The sequence below is a fragment of the Netta rufina genome (genome assembly GCF_964035555.1).
Source record: "Netta rufina genome assembly, chromosome: 1".
Taxonomy (NCBI): domain Eukaryota; kingdom Metazoa; phylum Chordata; class Aves; order Anseriformes; family Anatidae; genus Netta; species Netta rufina.
Window position 1 is genome coordinate 184,306,682 of NC_140123.1, and position 17,736 is coordinate 184,324,417.

A 17,736-nucleotide genomic window follows, 5' to 3' on the forward strand; every position below is an offset into this window, starting at 1 on the left:
CCAGACTTGCAGCATCCTGTAGCATGTCTGCACACTGTCCACTGTCTTTTCTTCTTCCTCCTCCCTGGACTTGTCAGATACTGCTGCATGTCATGCTGGTGGTCTTCATAAGTGATTGCAGCAGATTGGTCTCCTGGGATTGAAGGTACCCCGTCCCCGTGTTATTCCCTTTCCCTCTTCTATGAGGCACACTTCAGGCAGCTCTTTTGCCTCAGTTTTGCTGTCTGTAGCAACTGCTGGAGATGGATGACTCTGTGCTTTGTAGATGGCTCATAGATTTTTACAAGTGTAGAGAATTCACTTTTTTTTTTTTTTTTTTCTTCTTTTTTTCTGTTACTGTTTAAGTAATCCTCTTTTGATATGGAACAGCTTGTGCTGTTGAACCAGAATGCTTCTGTATCATGTACCTCTGCCCCCATGTCCTTCTGTTTTCTGGCTTCTTTCTGTTTACAGCAGCTAGGTATAGTTGATTTCCATCTAGTGAACTAAGCCACTTTCACTCCAATCATAGTATGAAATACAAGCAATGATCACTCATACTCTTAGCATACTTTTTTTCTATGACATAAAATACACAAGTAGTAAGACTGGATCATAGGTCAGGTGTAATGCATTCACAAAGACACCTTTAACACCTCAATGAGGAGAATACAATTGACAAGGCTATGTAAACAAGAAGCATATCCAGGGTGTTAATGTAGGCCATTCTTTTCTTCTCTTTTAGCAAGAAAAGACTTTGGAGAGCTGAAGGCACATTTGTCTCATTATGCCTAGCAAGCTGCTGCTTTGCCTTTTCACAATGGCAAGGTAACCTGCTGACACAGTTTGCCAAACTCCTGCCTCCCTCAGTGGAAATATAAGCCAGGCTGATGCAAATGGCCTATTGAATTGCATTTGCTTGGCAGTCCTCCCACACACAAGATGAAGAGCAGCAACTTTGATTCGCAGGACCTTTTCTCATTTACTTTTGTAGTGCAATATCTTTTCTTTGAGAAATGGATGTAGTCAGAACTGAGAATTTAAACTCTGTCCTGTGGTCCTGTAGAGAAAATCTTTTTCCTGGTGTTAGAGCTAACACTCCTCTAGCAAAACAAGATATACAACCACACTCCTGATAGCATTGGGTCTGCTTAAATATTTGACAAAATCAAGTTCCCAGGTTCTTTCTAGTAACTAAATCCTGAAGTAGTAGCTAAATCCTGAAGAACAAAAATTTGATTTGGAAGAAACCAAAGGGTGTTCTCAAAATGTACATATTGCCCTTGAGTGTATGTGTGTATACATTTATATATATTTACCAAAGGGCTGAATTTGGGTAGGATACTATGATGTCCTTAGGATTATTTTCCTTTTGAAAATATTATTTAGGTTTGTTAAGAGTAAACAAACTAAAGAAAAATGACTTCAATTTGTTTTTAATTGGAGTTCAAGTTTTAATTGTAGCATTTTTTTGATCTTTTTAATTAAAATAATTTGACTTTTCTCCTAGTTAAAACTTGCCTTCAAAATTCCTTGCATTTTTACTTTTTTACTTTTTTATTTTTTATTTTTTTTGGTCGTATGGAAGGAGATCTGTAAAAATCAAAAAACTATGATTCGGCTTCTGATTTTGGCCATCACTTTTTGGTCAAGAAGTAGAGTGGAAAAAGCTATTCTTCTAGAATAATGTAGTTATTTATGAGCTGCAAGGGATTGCATGTGAGATGTAGTCTTTCATCTCACAGATAATTTAATCTTCCTTCTTATGTAAATCTAAAAAATTGGTGTAATGAATTCCTGCATAATATAATATGGAAAATAAGTTCTGCATTCCTGTAGCACCTGCTTTGTTTCCAAATCACCCCCAGCACCAGTAGTATCAAAGCTTATGTTAGGACCCACAATGGCTACAGGAGCAGGGGCATTTCAAGAAGACTAAAGCACAGACCTAGCCTAGATTCAGGCACTTTCAGTGAACTCTGCAATGCAATTTTGGAGTATTTTTAGACTGTTTACTGTATTTCTCAGCCCCCTCACCACCCAAATAGGTGCTGCTCCTCACAAGGGTAATTGCTTCCCCTAGGCTGTGTTGATCGGTTCTTGTGCCTGCAGTGCTGTAATTAGAGTAACATCATTTTGATCCTGACTCTAAATGCAGTTTTACTGCAGACTGTAATCTTAACGTTTTCCATACCAATTTCAATAAGGAGGTTAGAAAGTCTCTGTACCAAAGAGCCAAAAGCTTTAGTGCTACTTCATTTCTCAGTGTTTCTCAAGAGGGAATTGTCACTACAAACTGCAGAGGGATTTGTCCTTACCCCAAACTCTCCCATTTCTCTTTGAAAAGTAAATATTACTGAGCACTAGCCAGCTTTCATAGGAAGCTATTATCTTTCTGCCCTCTCTGTCCGCTTTGATCTGAGAATTTAGCAACAGAAACTCCAGACAGCAGCTGGCATCCCAGACTCACACAAGCACCATATCTACAACTTGTTTTTTTAATGAGACAGAGGGAAGGACTCCTGTCCCTCTCCTTTGATACTGATTTTCACTGGTGTACTCGTCTTCGCTAATTCATATCAGCCACCTTCTTCTCACTCAGAGCCTGTCAGGGCCATACATTTTTAGGCTTTTGATTGTCAATTCAATTCTCACAGTTAGGCACAACTCAATTAGTATCTCACCTCCAGTTCTTCAGCTGACTGGCATATGTCATCCCCTGGCTCACCATCACAGCCAAACAGTCTTTTCTTCTGAGCCAACAAACTGCTATTTTTAACCAGGACTCAAATGTCAAATAAGTAACATTGCACCCAGTGGCTGCTGGACATATGCTGAGACATCAGGGCAACGGGGACCTTAAAATACCTATTGCAAAGCTCAGAGACATCATTAAATCTCCACCACATTCCTTTTGAGACTTTAAAAAAAAAAAAAAAAAAAGAGTGTGTGCAGAACCAATAGCCTATACTTCTTTCAAATTGAAAAGTCTAAGAACTGCGACAGCTGCTATTCCTGATCTGACCAAGCTATCCACTGTGAGCTGCTCAGAGTAAAGATTGCTTTGTCTAGCTTGGACTTTATCTTGAAGTGCCAGTATCTTACTTGGCAGGATTTGGACAGGCTGAGCTTCATGTGAGGGAATGTTAAAGATTTCCATGTAATAATTAAAAGAAACATTAAATTAAATGTTCACTTTAGCGCATGAAAAAATCAAGCTGCAACAGAGGTTTTGGTGTAACAGGATTTCCAAACCTGGTCTCTTGGCAATACCATTGGTGCACAATTATATTTGCAGATCTCTGAAGCCTCCTTTCTCCCAAGCTGTTGCACTGAAGAAGCAGATGGCAGAGAGGGGGTGGCAGGTCAGATGCCTGGGTAAGGATGTGTCTCTACCTTCCAGCAAGGTTTCTGCGACAGCAGGGCCCCAGTGGACAGACTCATCCCCTCCTGAGTACAAGGAGTCACTAATTGTCAGGCTGACCAGCTGTTCCCTGCACCCTGGGTCACAGGGTAGGCAGAGGTGACACTGCAGAACAATAAGGCACAGAGCCTGCTTGTGGAGGCCTCCCTCAGTGACCTGGAAGGCCTGGGTTCTACCTCTGCCCTTTTGCAACTCCAAGTGGGTACACTGCTTGCTAATTTATTTATACCAGCTTGTTTGGTAAGGGGAGGTGACTGGACCATTAGTGACAACTATGTTAGAAGTCAACAGCTGTGGAAGAGTTTTGCTGGCAGATTCGGGACACATGAGAGATCTCTTTGCGGGTAAGAAAACAAAGTCATTGCAGACATCTCAATTCTCCTCTTACAATGACTATAGACATGAATTCTCTGTAGAAAATAAATAAATAAAATATTAATAAACATTTAAGATTAAGAACTGATTATAAAATTAGCACTATTTTGTAGATAGGCAGGATGCATTTCATTTTTGCATTCTGCCTTAAGATACTACATTTATTGTTCTATTCTTCCTTTCTTTTTATAGAGGTCATTACAGACTTTCATCATTACTATTATTATTATTACTACTGCTACTCTTTTCCCCAGTTTTTCATTAGTTCCAGTATTAGAACCAGTATTAGAGGCCTCTAGCGTGATGCTAAGATACAACATATTTTCATTTCTCTCCAGATACTGAAAACTTAATCTGACATGTTTTTCATGTGGAAAGTAATCATTTTCAGTTACTGGCAGTTGCCCATATTTTTGCTGTTTTATTTAATTTAAGGAAATCATTATTAGTAAAAAGCCTTTTTTGAATAATTAAGGAATTGAGAATTAAAATCAATAATTTCATCATTATGCAGAAAGGTTCAGAGGAGATTTTGTTTCTTTATTACATGTAAGGAGTGAGTTATGTTCATGAGATTGGGAGAAAGATACTTACCATGTTCTTTCAGACATAATAAGTATGACTGTTCTTATGGCCTGATTGAGGTTTTCAGAAGTACAAAAAACTTAGCTCTAAAAGACAGAGGGTTACAAATATTTTCTTTCTGTAGAAACAAAGAAAGACCTGAGTGTTTGGAAGAATTAAATTTCCATGTGTGTGTCTGTCTTCTCATCCAAAGTATCTAAGATCTTGATTTTTGCCCCCAAAATACTGTTATTTATCAACTATTTTTACTTCTCATACCTTGTTGTACATCATAAAAACTGCACACTTGTGAGTATTATGAGAGTGCTTCCTTCTTTGGTTTGGATTGTTGCTTGCCTGAGTACTCTGGGTCAGGTCATGGGAACAAGAAGAGGTCATTAGTAGAGTACAAAACCTACAAGCTCTATCTAAACTGTTCTCAAGGACCCTGATTCAAATACTTTAGTTAAGTCCACAGTAATGCAACTGGTTTGGTAACATGGAAAGCAACTTATTTTCAAGCGTTGGATTAATTCTTTTTTTTTTTTTTTTTTTTAATCTTTCTCTTTCTCACTAGAACGTACTCCTTGTGTGGTTCTACAGGCCTGCCTTCCTTACTACTCTCACAGCATTTGACCTTGATCCCTACTTGATCTTGATCCCTACTCTTCCATCTGTGTTTTGTACTTTCCATTCTCTCTGTTATATGAAACAGTTGGGCAAGTAGTTTCCTCTTCCTTGAGATATGTATTTAAAATCTCCATAACTTAATAGGTATCTCAGTGTTTATTTCTATGAAGAATGAATTTCCTGTGTGAATGAGTTTTTTTACCTGAATTAGGTTGGAAAAAAGGTCAGGTTCAAAAATTAACCATCTAAAAATAGTGAAGTATGCAAGGATGTCTATAAAATAATGAAGAACATACTAATATGCCCATTATGAATATAGAAGAAGATGACAATGGAACTGGCTTACACTGGTGGGAGATGAAATGACTCCTACTGGTTATGTTGCACATGTATTATCCAGAAAGTGTTTCAGTCTAAAGATTTGTTAGGTGAAGTTGAAGGAAAAGATTGAGATCAGTGAACCAAGGGAAAAAAAAAATATAGAAAAAAAAGGAAAAGGAAAGAGATCAGAGGGTTTTTTTTTTTTTTTTTTTCAGAAGCACATGCCTATTGGGACAGAATTTCAAGCAAATTCCTAGTGCTGTATAAGCTTGAAGAATTTAATCACTTCAAAATTAAGATTCTTCAGATCTTTGCAGGTTTCGATAGATAGAGTTGGTCTTTGTATGTCAATAGCACTTTTAACTATTTTTTTTAAAGTTTTGGGTCATCTTCCTTCACTGTAAGGATCAGAACTGATATAGCGGAATGAGCATAAAACAAGGAAAATTGAACACTTTTATGACAGGCAAAGGATGTTAATTTAAATTTATGTGAACCTGAAAGGAATTTCTGTTTATCAGTTTGTATAATATACCTTTTACTCTTCTGAAAGATAATTGCCTTAAAATGTCTGAATACCAGAAAAGCATGATCACCGTGAGCCTGCTAAAGGCCAAATATTTGAAAGGCATGTAGATACATAATAGACACTCACTTCAGTTTATATATTGAATCTATGAACCTTCACATAACACTCTGACCTATCATTGTCTTCAAGAGGAATCAGGCCCAAAGAGAAGTCAATGGTTTTATTCCCTAAATCACTAAACTCTGCAGGAAAGGGTTTAGTTGGTGTTTACATACATATATCAGGACAACTTGTAATAAGGAAAGCATTTAAAATATCTGACATCTCTTAATTTACCATTTTCCTTTTGTAGCCTAGAAGCACTGTAATAAAGACTAATAAATAAATAATAAATAAATTCCAGAACAGCTTAGAATCAAGTAAGAAGACAGAAGACTTCTCTACATTGTGTTGAGTCTTACATTTTCATTTTCAAATCTTACTCTGTTCAAGGGAAATGATATTGTGCTACAGAAATGAACTAGAATTATGTTACTGATGCTAGTCCTGCATACTTTGATAATTAGCAATAAATCAGCTACCCCAATAATGATTCTATGTGATTTATATTGTGCTTTAACTCTTTTAGAAATAAAAGTTACAGTAGAAGTCTTTAAGATGGTTTACCATTTGTTAGATGAACTTCCTATTTGATCAAATACAACATTCATTTTTTTTGGTAGAAGTTTGAATATGAAATCATCTGGGAAAATGTGATACTATTTCACACCTTTAGTTTTGCTGGGATAAATACCTTCCCCCACAACTGTTTTTGAACATAGAATATTAATGCTAATTATTTTGGAAATAAGATAATAACATTCAGAAGTGAACTTAATATCTGAGCTTAGTTGAAAGCCAATTTAAATGGTTAAATCTTTTCTTTCTTTAGGTTGTCTTAGACTTTATGCTTCATCTTTGTCTTTTAGTCAGCTTCATCACTGATTATGCATTATGCTCTGTGTGAGTGAATTACTGAGCACAGCCAGACTTTATCATAATCAAGATTTACACAAGGCTTTTCTCCAGCTGTTCTTCAGCACATTTGACATGCTATGATTGGGGCATACAGCTCAGAATATACAGACATTGACCAATATTATATTTTAACACTGTCCATGTATTCTGTTTGAAATATCCTTCTTGCAGTTTTCAAGATGTTAGGACTACAAGTCAAGCCAAAAGGGAACATAACATAAAAAAAATGACGACATGCTGTTGACAAAATGCTGCCTTCTTTCTCTGAGACTGCAAAAAAATGTTTTCTTTTGTTTTGTTTTTCCATGTGGGGGACTTCTGATATTTTTGAAATGACTGAGCATTTTACTATCAATGGAAGACCTGTCCTACCAAACTAATTCTATTCTGCTACCAGAGGCTTAACTGCAACATGGAAGACTGCTTTCATTACTTCACAATTTGACTCGCCATCCTCATCACTCCTCAGAATTTATTAATGAATGAGCTAAAATGATATGGACTTTGGTCTATGTCTCATAAAACACATTTGTATGTCTTATACATACCCACACTATATCTCCATTAGAAGATACTTCTAGAGCCTTTAGAGCCTAGTGTATAGGGAATTTGTGAAGTGGTAGATAGAAATTAAAATCCCAATTTTCAGGAAAACTTCATGGCAACCTAAGCCTCACTTCAAATTTTAGAGCCAACACTATAAATTGGAAACAAATAAAATCACTGGATTTATCCTCCCTTCATTTTATTTCTCATGTTATTAAGTAAAAATCACTGGCTAAAAATTCACTGGCATATCAGATATCTTCTGAGTTCTTTTCCCCATTATGAAAAAAATCAGAGATGAGTTCCATAATCTACATATTTCACTCAACTGAAGATTGCCAGAAGGCAAGACAATTTCTGGTTAGATGTCTAATTTCTTTCAGTCTTTCTCTAACTATCCAATTTTTAAGTAAGGCAATAAGCTCAACGGCCCTTTGCATTGAAATAATGTGAAGATTTTAGTGCTGTTTTAGGGTACCTGAAAATTCTACATGGAATAGAAATTTACCTTAAGTAGTGAAAAGCTTTTCAGAAGTAACTGGTGCATTCTGAGTTGAAGATCTGTTTCAACAATTAAACTATTTTCTAGCAAAAAGGCAAATGTCAGTAAGAGAAGTTAGTTCTCCTGTAAGAAAATTATCTGTGTATACTCTAGCTACAAGCCTCTTTCCTTCTCCTTTAGATTTATTTTGATGAGACAGTCTCATAATAAGCAAGGAGTCCAGACTTTATTGATTTTTATAAGTGTAAAACAGAATGGCTATTCCATTAAAGTCAATAGATCTGTACATAAAGGATTACAGAACACACCACAGACTCTCTTAGTTTTGCTGTCTCATTCTAGTCTTTTCTGGTATAGGCTGCAGTCCACTGGTCTTTAGAAGAGGTTTCAAGAGACCTCTAATGTTTTGAGGCATTTCCATTTTGAATGAATGGTATAAACCTGCATCTGCTAATTTCAATATTAGAAAAAGTGGGCTTCTATAAGCAATGAAGCAGGGCTATCTGTTCCTCCTCTTTTGAGAACATTTGTAAGAAAACTAGACAGAAGAAAGGAAGAAAAAACTTCAGAGCAGAACCAGCGTACAGTGATTTTGAGAAGCACTAAACTATTCAGTCTTTTCTTCCAAAAACAAGTATGAGAAATATTGCCAAGAACATAAATTAGTTATAGAACATATGAGTTTCCCACAGGATAGTCACCTTAGTAAGCAATGAGTTTAGAAAATCACCACAGCAATGGCTATGTAATCAGGTAAATTTTATCTCATGTGGAGCACTTTACAAGCAGTAATTAATCACACTGCTTTTAAGTGATGATGTGCTTTAAAATCTTCATTTTACAAATGGGATCAAGGAAATAAGGAATGAAAGGTTAAATGATTTAAGTAAAGTCATGTAAAGGTTTAATGTCAAAGAAAGATCTAAAATTCCAGTAATCTCTTGCACTATCTATCTTTTTAACTTATTTCTTTTAACAGACTTTTAACTGTCTTGTATCACAGTTGTAGATAGTTTTCTCTCTCCAATGATTTGGATAAATGCATTTGCATTCTGTCCCTCAGATCAAAGAAATCTACCTTTTCTGTGTCCCTCTACCCTCAAAAATCAAAGTAGACAAAAAAATCTTCATTCAGGTCAGGCCATAATTTCTAGAGTATAAATAGCAGTATTCCTTGGTTCTTCCTGGTTCAGCATTTCTACCTCTCTCTAAGATTCCAGTCCAGTTCTTTGCTGTTAGCATCAATGAAATAAGGTCATTTTTTCCTAACTGATTCACAAGAATCATGGTTTTGCTCTTACATAAAGGTAACAATTAAAATCAAGCCCAAAATAGCATGTCAGCTGTGGTGGTTTAACCCAGCAGGCAGCTAAGCACCACACAGTGATTCACTCACACCCCAACAGTGGGATCGGGGAGAGAATTGAAAAGTGCAAGAACTCATGGGTTGAGATAAAGATAGTTAAATGGGGGAGGGAGGGGGGAGGGGGGGAGTTGGAGAAAGAAAATAAACAACAACAACAACAAAAAGAATAGATAAAGCAAGTGATGTGCAATGCAATTGCTCACCTTTTTCTGACTGATGCCCATCCCATATCCAAGCAGTGGCAGCACTCTCCTAGCAACTCCCCTAATTTTATTGTTCAGCATGAGGCCATAAAGAATTGGGACACCCCTTTGGCCAGTCTGGGTCAGCTGTCCTGGTCCTGTCCCCTCCCAGTTTGTGCTCCTCTAGCCTCCTTGCTGGCAGGGCAGCATGAGAAGCTGAAAAGTTGCAAGCACTGCTCTGTAACAGTTAAAACATTGTTGTGTTATCACCACTACTTTCATCAAAAAGCCAAAACGCAGCACCGTACCAGCTACAAGCTATCCCAGCTGCAACCAGGACATTAGCCTTCCTTACTTTTCCTTAAATTTTATATCTCTGTATTGTTCCTTACATTTCTTAAAGCCATATTTTCACATAATTATTTTCCATGATTCTTCCTAGCACTCACAATAATAACACTCAAATTCCCTCACAAAAGTGAAAGATAAAATTTCTTGTTAGTATTATATCTTGAATCCTCTGCAAGTCCTTATAAATAATTTTATGGAGTCGTTGATTTGCTTTTTTGTTTTGTTTTGTTTTGTGTGCCTGGTCATTATTTAGATCCTTGCTGCTCTGTTTGTTTAAGAGGGCAAGGAAATAACAGAGTCATATATTTGTTGCTTGTCATTTCTTTGTGATGACAAAAGAATATGAACAAAGTCCTATCTTATTCAGTATGGTAACAATAAACACCAGGAAACAATATCTTCCTTTGTTCAGGAATCAAAATCTTCTTGCAGACGGTTTATGACCCAGGGAGTTCTATGTCTGCTTCCTCTAAGATCTATATTATCACTTTGGTTTTCTCTGAGCTTCCTGGTTTCACTTGTTTAGATTCATCAGCAGTAGTCACAGCCCCTCTCTTCAGTCTGTAAGCTGAGTTTCTTCTTTCTCAGACATTTCCAAGCAGCACAACAGATATTCAAGATATAGTGTCTCCCAGATTTTCAGTTATTTAAATTCTCAGGGAGGCATTAACAGATTGTTTCATCAGATCTAGATGGAAGATTTCTAGAAGCTTGTCTACTTTAACAAGCTCTGTTTTTCTTACAGATCAAAGGCATTTTTACTAGCACAAATGCTTCCAGTACAATTATGGATTTTCCCAATTAATATTTTTATGTGAATCCCTCAAAAATTCCTAAGAATAGGAAGTTTAGGAACTGCTGTGTTATTTTTCAAGATTTTTTATGAGACACTATTACTCATATTCAATGAAACAAGACATACAGAAATGATATTCTGAAAAGTAAAAAAAAATCTCCCTCTCTTAGCACTATGCTAATTTTTGTTTGGTAATCTTTTTTTTTTTTTTTTTTTTTTTTTTTCCTGTTCTTTAGCCAAAGAAAATAATTGGAAAAGATTCTTATATTGTTGAAAAAAGCACTTGAATTTGACTTTAATGAGGGCATGCAATTAAACAAGAAATTAGCAAATATGGATTCATTCAGCTCTTTGATTTTAGCAATTTTACTGATGTCTTTGGAAGAAAAAGACACTGTTGCTAGATTTCAATGCATAGATTTCCCTCAAACAGCAGCATATGAGCTTTTGTATTCACCAACGAATTTATATTCACATATTTTACAATTCTGTGGGTTGATTGGTCAATAGCAGATTTAACCACAATAAAATATGTATGAATGAATTATGTGAGCTATGAATGGAGCGTGGTCTTAGGTTCCAGAAAAAGAAAAATGTAAGACATCCTGCCTGGAACACTTGCAAAGTAAAGAACAAGACTGCAGCAATCCTGCTCATTTAACCAGTGGCGTGTAGTGGTCTTTTCTCCATAGACCATGGAGGGTCTCCATGGAGCAATGAGGGCAAGATACCTGTTTCCATGCCAAAGGGAAAATAACAGGCTCATAATGCTGTTTCCTACAAGATAAATGTTCCAGCATTTTGGATGTGGGAAGTTGGCCTGATAGGTCTTTCCAATTCTGTATTTTCAGTTTGGGTAGATTTAATCTAGCCTTGATTTTTTGATCTAAGTCCACTGTGCAAACTAGTTTCCTTTGCATGTATAAGGCTCACTGTTGTGTGTCTCTGTACAGTTGAAAAATGGGCTATATAGGGACTTCTCCCCACAATTAGGTGACATAAATTAGTGAAGCTAGCTTTATGGCAGTGTTTTATAGAGCACTTAGAATGTGTTGATTCTCAGCTTGGGCTGGCTTAAGTATCACTTAAGTGCATTTTCAGAAGAATAAAGGCTGAGTGAATAGCATCATGATTTATATCTTAGGTGTAAAATAACTAGCCTGATGCATTGTATTACAGGCCTGCAGCACTGTTACAGAGACGAACTTTTAGGCTCTCTGCTGCATTCACTCAAGTACAGTATCTAAATGATCCTGAATTTTGAGGTGAAACTAAAAATATTGTTTCTGTCTCACATTCATATTTTAATGTTTTCTCCAATTATATTCTCTATACTTATACTTTTCTCCTTCACTGTAAGTTTTATGACTAACCATATAAAAAACAGTCATAAAATCAGATACTTTTATAACAAAAGCAGCCAGAACTCCTCAACAACCTAATGCCAGCAAACACTTAATGTGTTAAGAAATAATATTTCCTTTTACCTTGAATACATTCCACTCATACTTGAAGAAGAAGACCAGTTCTTGTACTCACCTGATTTTCATGACAATACTCTTTCAAATGCATGATTTTTTTCCTGAAGTTCTTACAGCTGGCCCAGGACTGCTCCCCTCAAAACCAGCTGATACTTTGGCAGTGACCCAAAGTAACTTGGAGACCTCAGTTCTGAGACTAGCCAAAAGTCTTAGATCTAATTTTCTTGTTATATACAACGGGTTCAAAATTCATATTTCCTTCATTTTGAAAATGTTTGTTTATATATTACATATCATAATATCAGAGTGAAAGCTTTTATTTCTGATAAGCTGCTCTCTTAATATGAAACAGCATTGCTTTGGTTGCCTAGTAACAAAGAAAAGAGAAAAATGTCAAAAAGTAGAACTTTGGAGCCAGTAAAATGAACAACAATATTTACATCAACAGAGTAAAAGAAGCCTTGCTATCATGGTGACAAGTGCAAGTTTATCACACTAGCACATTTACAGTGTTTATTGTTTGAAATGCTGGCTAAATCTAAATGAAAATCTTAACTTGTCTATGTCTACTCATGTCACAGGAGCAGAAAGATGCAATGTGTGGTCTTCTCTATTGCAGTGGCCCATTAAATTTTCTTCACAACGCTGTGAATATTCCAAAGCCAGTTCATTTTGTTTTTTCTACTGTTCATTATGAAAGTCAACTACTATATCTTTGCTTTGTAGTCGGTGACATACTTATATTTTTATTGTAACAGTTACAGATTTTTTCTGTAAGTTTTTTTTCTTTCTGTAATTATTATTATTTTTTTTTTGTTAGTGTTACACAGTACACTAAATCATTGCAAATATATGCAATACATTTTTCACCAGATTGTTACAGAATTTCAATAAGCCAATGTAATTCACAAAAATAGCAGTTCACTTTAGGACACTGATAAACATTTATAAGCATTTAAGCATCTGTTTGGATAATGAACATTCCCAGACTTATTAGTGATATTTTATATAATCATAGTTGAAATAAAATCCTTGCTATTTGCCTGGCCGCAAAATGCACAATTTTCAACACCCACATACATTCACTAAACCTGACAGCTCCTCTCTGATAAATCATGTCTGATGATTGTCTGCAGTGCAAACAGTAAAATGACAAAACAATAATCACACAACACCTTTACCCCCTCTGGGGATGAGGTCTGCCCTAGTATCCCAGACACAATCCTGTACATAGATGCAAGTAGACAAGTCCTTCAGGTTAACAAGATGCCTCAAAGACGCATTTTGCAGCAAGCAGGTATAATCACAGAATGAGAAGAGATGGTTTAATATTGTGAACCAAATTGATTTTTAGGGCTAGTAATAGGACAATATTTTAAAGTGAAATTGAAAGGTAACATCTCTGCAAAACATATAGTCAACAACTGTAGAAAATGACTGATCTCCAATTTCAAGAGAAAAGAATGAGCAAACAAATTAGGATACCCTTTCATAAAAAGGAACATATTTTTTCTTGCAGAGATAATAAGTGTAGCACTTAAGAGATGTTGTTATGATAATGATAATATTTCAAAGTTATGTACAGTTAATAACATATAGGTAGGTAGGAGAGGAAGAAAGAGAAAAAAAAGAATGCATGTAGAAGGCCAAAGTAGTCACCGTCCTTGAGGGTGTTTAAGGAAAGGTTGGACATGGTGCTTAGGGACACGGTTTAGTGGGTGATACTGGTGGTAGGAGGACAGTTGGACCAGATGATTTTGGAAGTCTTGTCCAACCTTAATGATTCTATGATCCAATGATACATATGCGTGTTTGTGTTTGTAATATACAGAAAGGACTGTGAGGAAGAGGAACAGGTGACACAGGCAATGCACAAAGGACATGACTGAGATCCAAGATAAAAATGAAGTGAAAAAAATACCTCGCTGCCTCATTAACAGTTAACACTGAACAACTAGAAACGAATGACACTTCATCAGAACATAGCAAATATAGTCCACTGAAGAAAGTAAATACTCTTTGCATTTTTTTTTTTAATTTTATTTTAGAGACAAAATATTCTTCTGTGTGTTCTCTGGTGAATCAGATGTACAGTATTCTAAAAGTGCTTCACATTGGCAGGGAGGCCTGTTGAAGGACAATTATATTCAAGACCATTCTTAGTGAATAACAGCCTCCAAATATGTTACAGTTACAGCTAGGCAGATTTTTTTTTTTTTTAAACAATATAGAGTTTCCTACAAAAATTGTGATTTCTCAGACTGAAACTTTTATTTATTTATATATTTGTTTTCACAGGAAAATGTCAGTTTTCATTAAAACTTAGTTAGGAGAGGTTTGTCAACTCAAGAACAGATTTTCTGATAATTCTGTAGTAAAGTCACTTAAATGATCTAAGGGATTCCTGCTGTGTCATTTCCACTGCTCCCTGTTCAGTCGTGAGCCCTAGAGCACAGGTTGTGGCTCTGCACTCCAGCGCGAGGGTGATGATAGCTTAGGATGCTCCACTTATGTGTCCTGTTATTGCCATGATATCACTGTTTGCAGAACATGGGTTTAGATTTAAAACATTTCCATTTTTTTTGGCAGGTTCTTCTTCAGCTGAAGCATTCCCGAGCCTGCATGGCTATGCAGGTACAGCTACAAAGAAGGTGCTTAGTGAGGAGGGCTTGGAAACAGGTGGATGCCCACCATTAAGCCAATACTGCTGTTGAACCTTTTGCATCCGAAAAGCACAACCTAAATATATGTAGCTGTATATATTTATATTATCTCCTACATATATATGGATTGGTCATTAAATTGTAATGTATAACTAACACAACTGTTGAATTAAAATTTGCACATCAGCATTATAATGGGCAGTAAAACTTTTCTGTCAAATTGACAAGCTTAGAATTTTTTTTGTTTGTTTCATTATTTGTTTGTGATTTTTGTCCTGCTAGTAGAACACCTGCACAGGGAATAAAAGTATGTGACATTTCAGGTCAATTTTTGTGTGTGCTGAATATCAATCATTCGTGCTATGTGTGTGCTCAATACAAGGCCTAAGACATTCTTTTTGGCAGATTGTTTTTTCTTGTTTGCTAGTTGATTAGTTAGCTAGATTTGCAAAACATAATGTGAGTCTGTTTCCTTGTAAGATACACAAATCACAGGACCCAGAGTGGCCAAATATCCCGTGTTTTCTTTAAATAATCCATTACATGGACATTAACCTCTAAAATCCAAACTGCCTGAGTAAAAACAATTAAAACATTTATGTAGTTCTGGATAGAAGTCTGATCTAACTCTTGATTTCTACAGTTATATTCTATTCTCCCATCATATTCAATGAAAAGACTGGGGTTTGATTCAAAGGATTAAATGAAATTTATATCATTAAACTGAGATCAGGTTGAGAGGTATCACACCATAAGGGGGGCTACTTGTGGAAAGCTTAGCTATAGTGGAAGGGATCCTCTATCCCTTTACATTTTTCTGCATAAGGAGTAGCCTTTCCACATTTTTGTTCTCACCAGGGCAGTGATATCTAAAGTAGTAATTTGTGGCCTTGAATATTTCCAAGATTTTTTCAAGATTTGGAGGTTTCCTGAATAATGAGTTCATGGTTGCGCTGTTACAGAATCATTGTGTGAAGCTGTAAGTGATTTTCCACCACCAAAGAGCTGTGGAAAAGGTATAAAAACACATTGTATATCATACCAGAGAGTTAAAAATTCCAAGGGAGAAGAGACTTCTGTTTTTACTTCAAACTGTAGAGATTATTAGTACGAATTCCATGGAACGTTGGTTAACAGTATGTCATCTCCATAGAGAGGTACTTATTAGTCTAAGAACATATTTTTGAATGTATGGATGATTTTATATGCCACTAACAGTGGCAAAATAGAAAGTAACGAATAAATAAGTAGTTGATAAAAAAAAAAAAAAAGCATGCATGAAGGAAGTATTCCTGCTAAGGTCAAAAAAAGCATTGTAAGAGAAAAGGTTTTCTGATATGCTTTTAGTTTCTTTTAGATAAACTTAAACTGTTGTGCAGTTGTGCTCTGTCACAAACCCTGCATTCCAAGCTTCTGAAGTGTGCAGATGGAGGGACCTGACACTCAATGCCATTTCTGAGACAAGATGAAAACTAGAAAAGAATACTATACAGACGATGTCTTAATTCCCAGTCTCACAATCAAAACTCTTCCGTTGCTGAATAAGAAAAAAAAAAAAGAATTGCCTGAAGAATCACATATATATATATATATTTTTTTCTCACCTGGGTATATGTCACACTTTTGACTATTTATACTTATATTTTGGGCATTTATATGTGAATTTAAAAGAGCAAAATCATCAAGAAATCTAATTGATTAGTCAGTTGTGAATAAATAGTAGTGAGGTCCTGTTACTTATGCTAACTACCCAGATAGGGCTTGGCTGATATTCTAATAACAATGTATAATATTTATTAGAGTCATATCTGTGAAGTGCTTAGCATGCCACCAGTCATTTAGTGATAGCCTATCAACTATTTATGAAAGTGGAATTAATGAAAACTGTATTATATCATTTGTGAACTGATTTGTAAGATAGATAATTGCATGAATAGAGTCTTTTGTCTCTGGAAAAGTTTTTATTCTGTTATTCCTTTGAGGGGTAAGCTATTTCCCTTCTTTTTCTAGTTTATCGTCACAGTGAGAGACTAGTAGTCAGAAGGTAAATGACAGGAAAATTGCCAATGAACCAGTTAAACAGTAACAGCAATAAACCAAATTCAGATTTCTTTTTTCCTTTGTCTTCATGCATTTATTCTTAAAACATAAACATTTGTGGTGTGCTTTGGGAAGCAATTGGTTTAACAGCAGATACTTGAATTATAGACAACACAAAATGGCTTTGTAAATACCTTTATTTGAAGTACAGTTAGCATAAATGCTTTCAAAAGGAAAGTTGGAATTATTCTCTGAAGGGAGGATATAGTTTCTTTCATAAGAGAATTTAGTAAATTGTGCTTTGTTGGCACTTGGCAATTGCCAAGACATGAAAGGCAGGCTAAACAAATGCTGTCATTTCAAGTCCCAGTGCAGTAAGAGCTTGCAGAGGAAAATAAATAAATAAATAAATAAAAAGTCCATTTAAGGATGTCATACCAAACTTTACAAGAAATCCTCAAGGACTGCAATTAATGCCCTGTAAGTTCAGGAACAAAGACGTAATTTCACAAGGAATTTTCAAAAGTTGTCATGAAAATGTATTCTATAGAAGTCTTGAATACTGTGTTGCAAGAGTACATGAAGTCTCAAACAATTCCCTAGACTGTGCTTTTAAGTACGGTAATAGCCTTTGCCTGTGTCTTTCATTTACATCAATGCCCCTGAATGAGCATCTAGTTCTGGTTAATTCTTCATTCCACCTGACCATCTGGGCTTTTTGTTTCCTTGATGCAGAAGGTCGTTATACTCAATGATAATCAATCATAATTGCTAATTAAGTTGAATGATGAAAACATATTTCTCACTGGGTGTGAGTATTCTGTTAGAAGCATATTGCAAGAGGAGTAGTGAATCCTTTTGAATCCCCAAGTGAACTGTTGTATTCAAAAAGACTAGAAAATATTTTTTGTTTAGTCTTTATATGGAAACGTTAGTGATAAACGTCATTGAAGAGACATGTCTGTGTTTC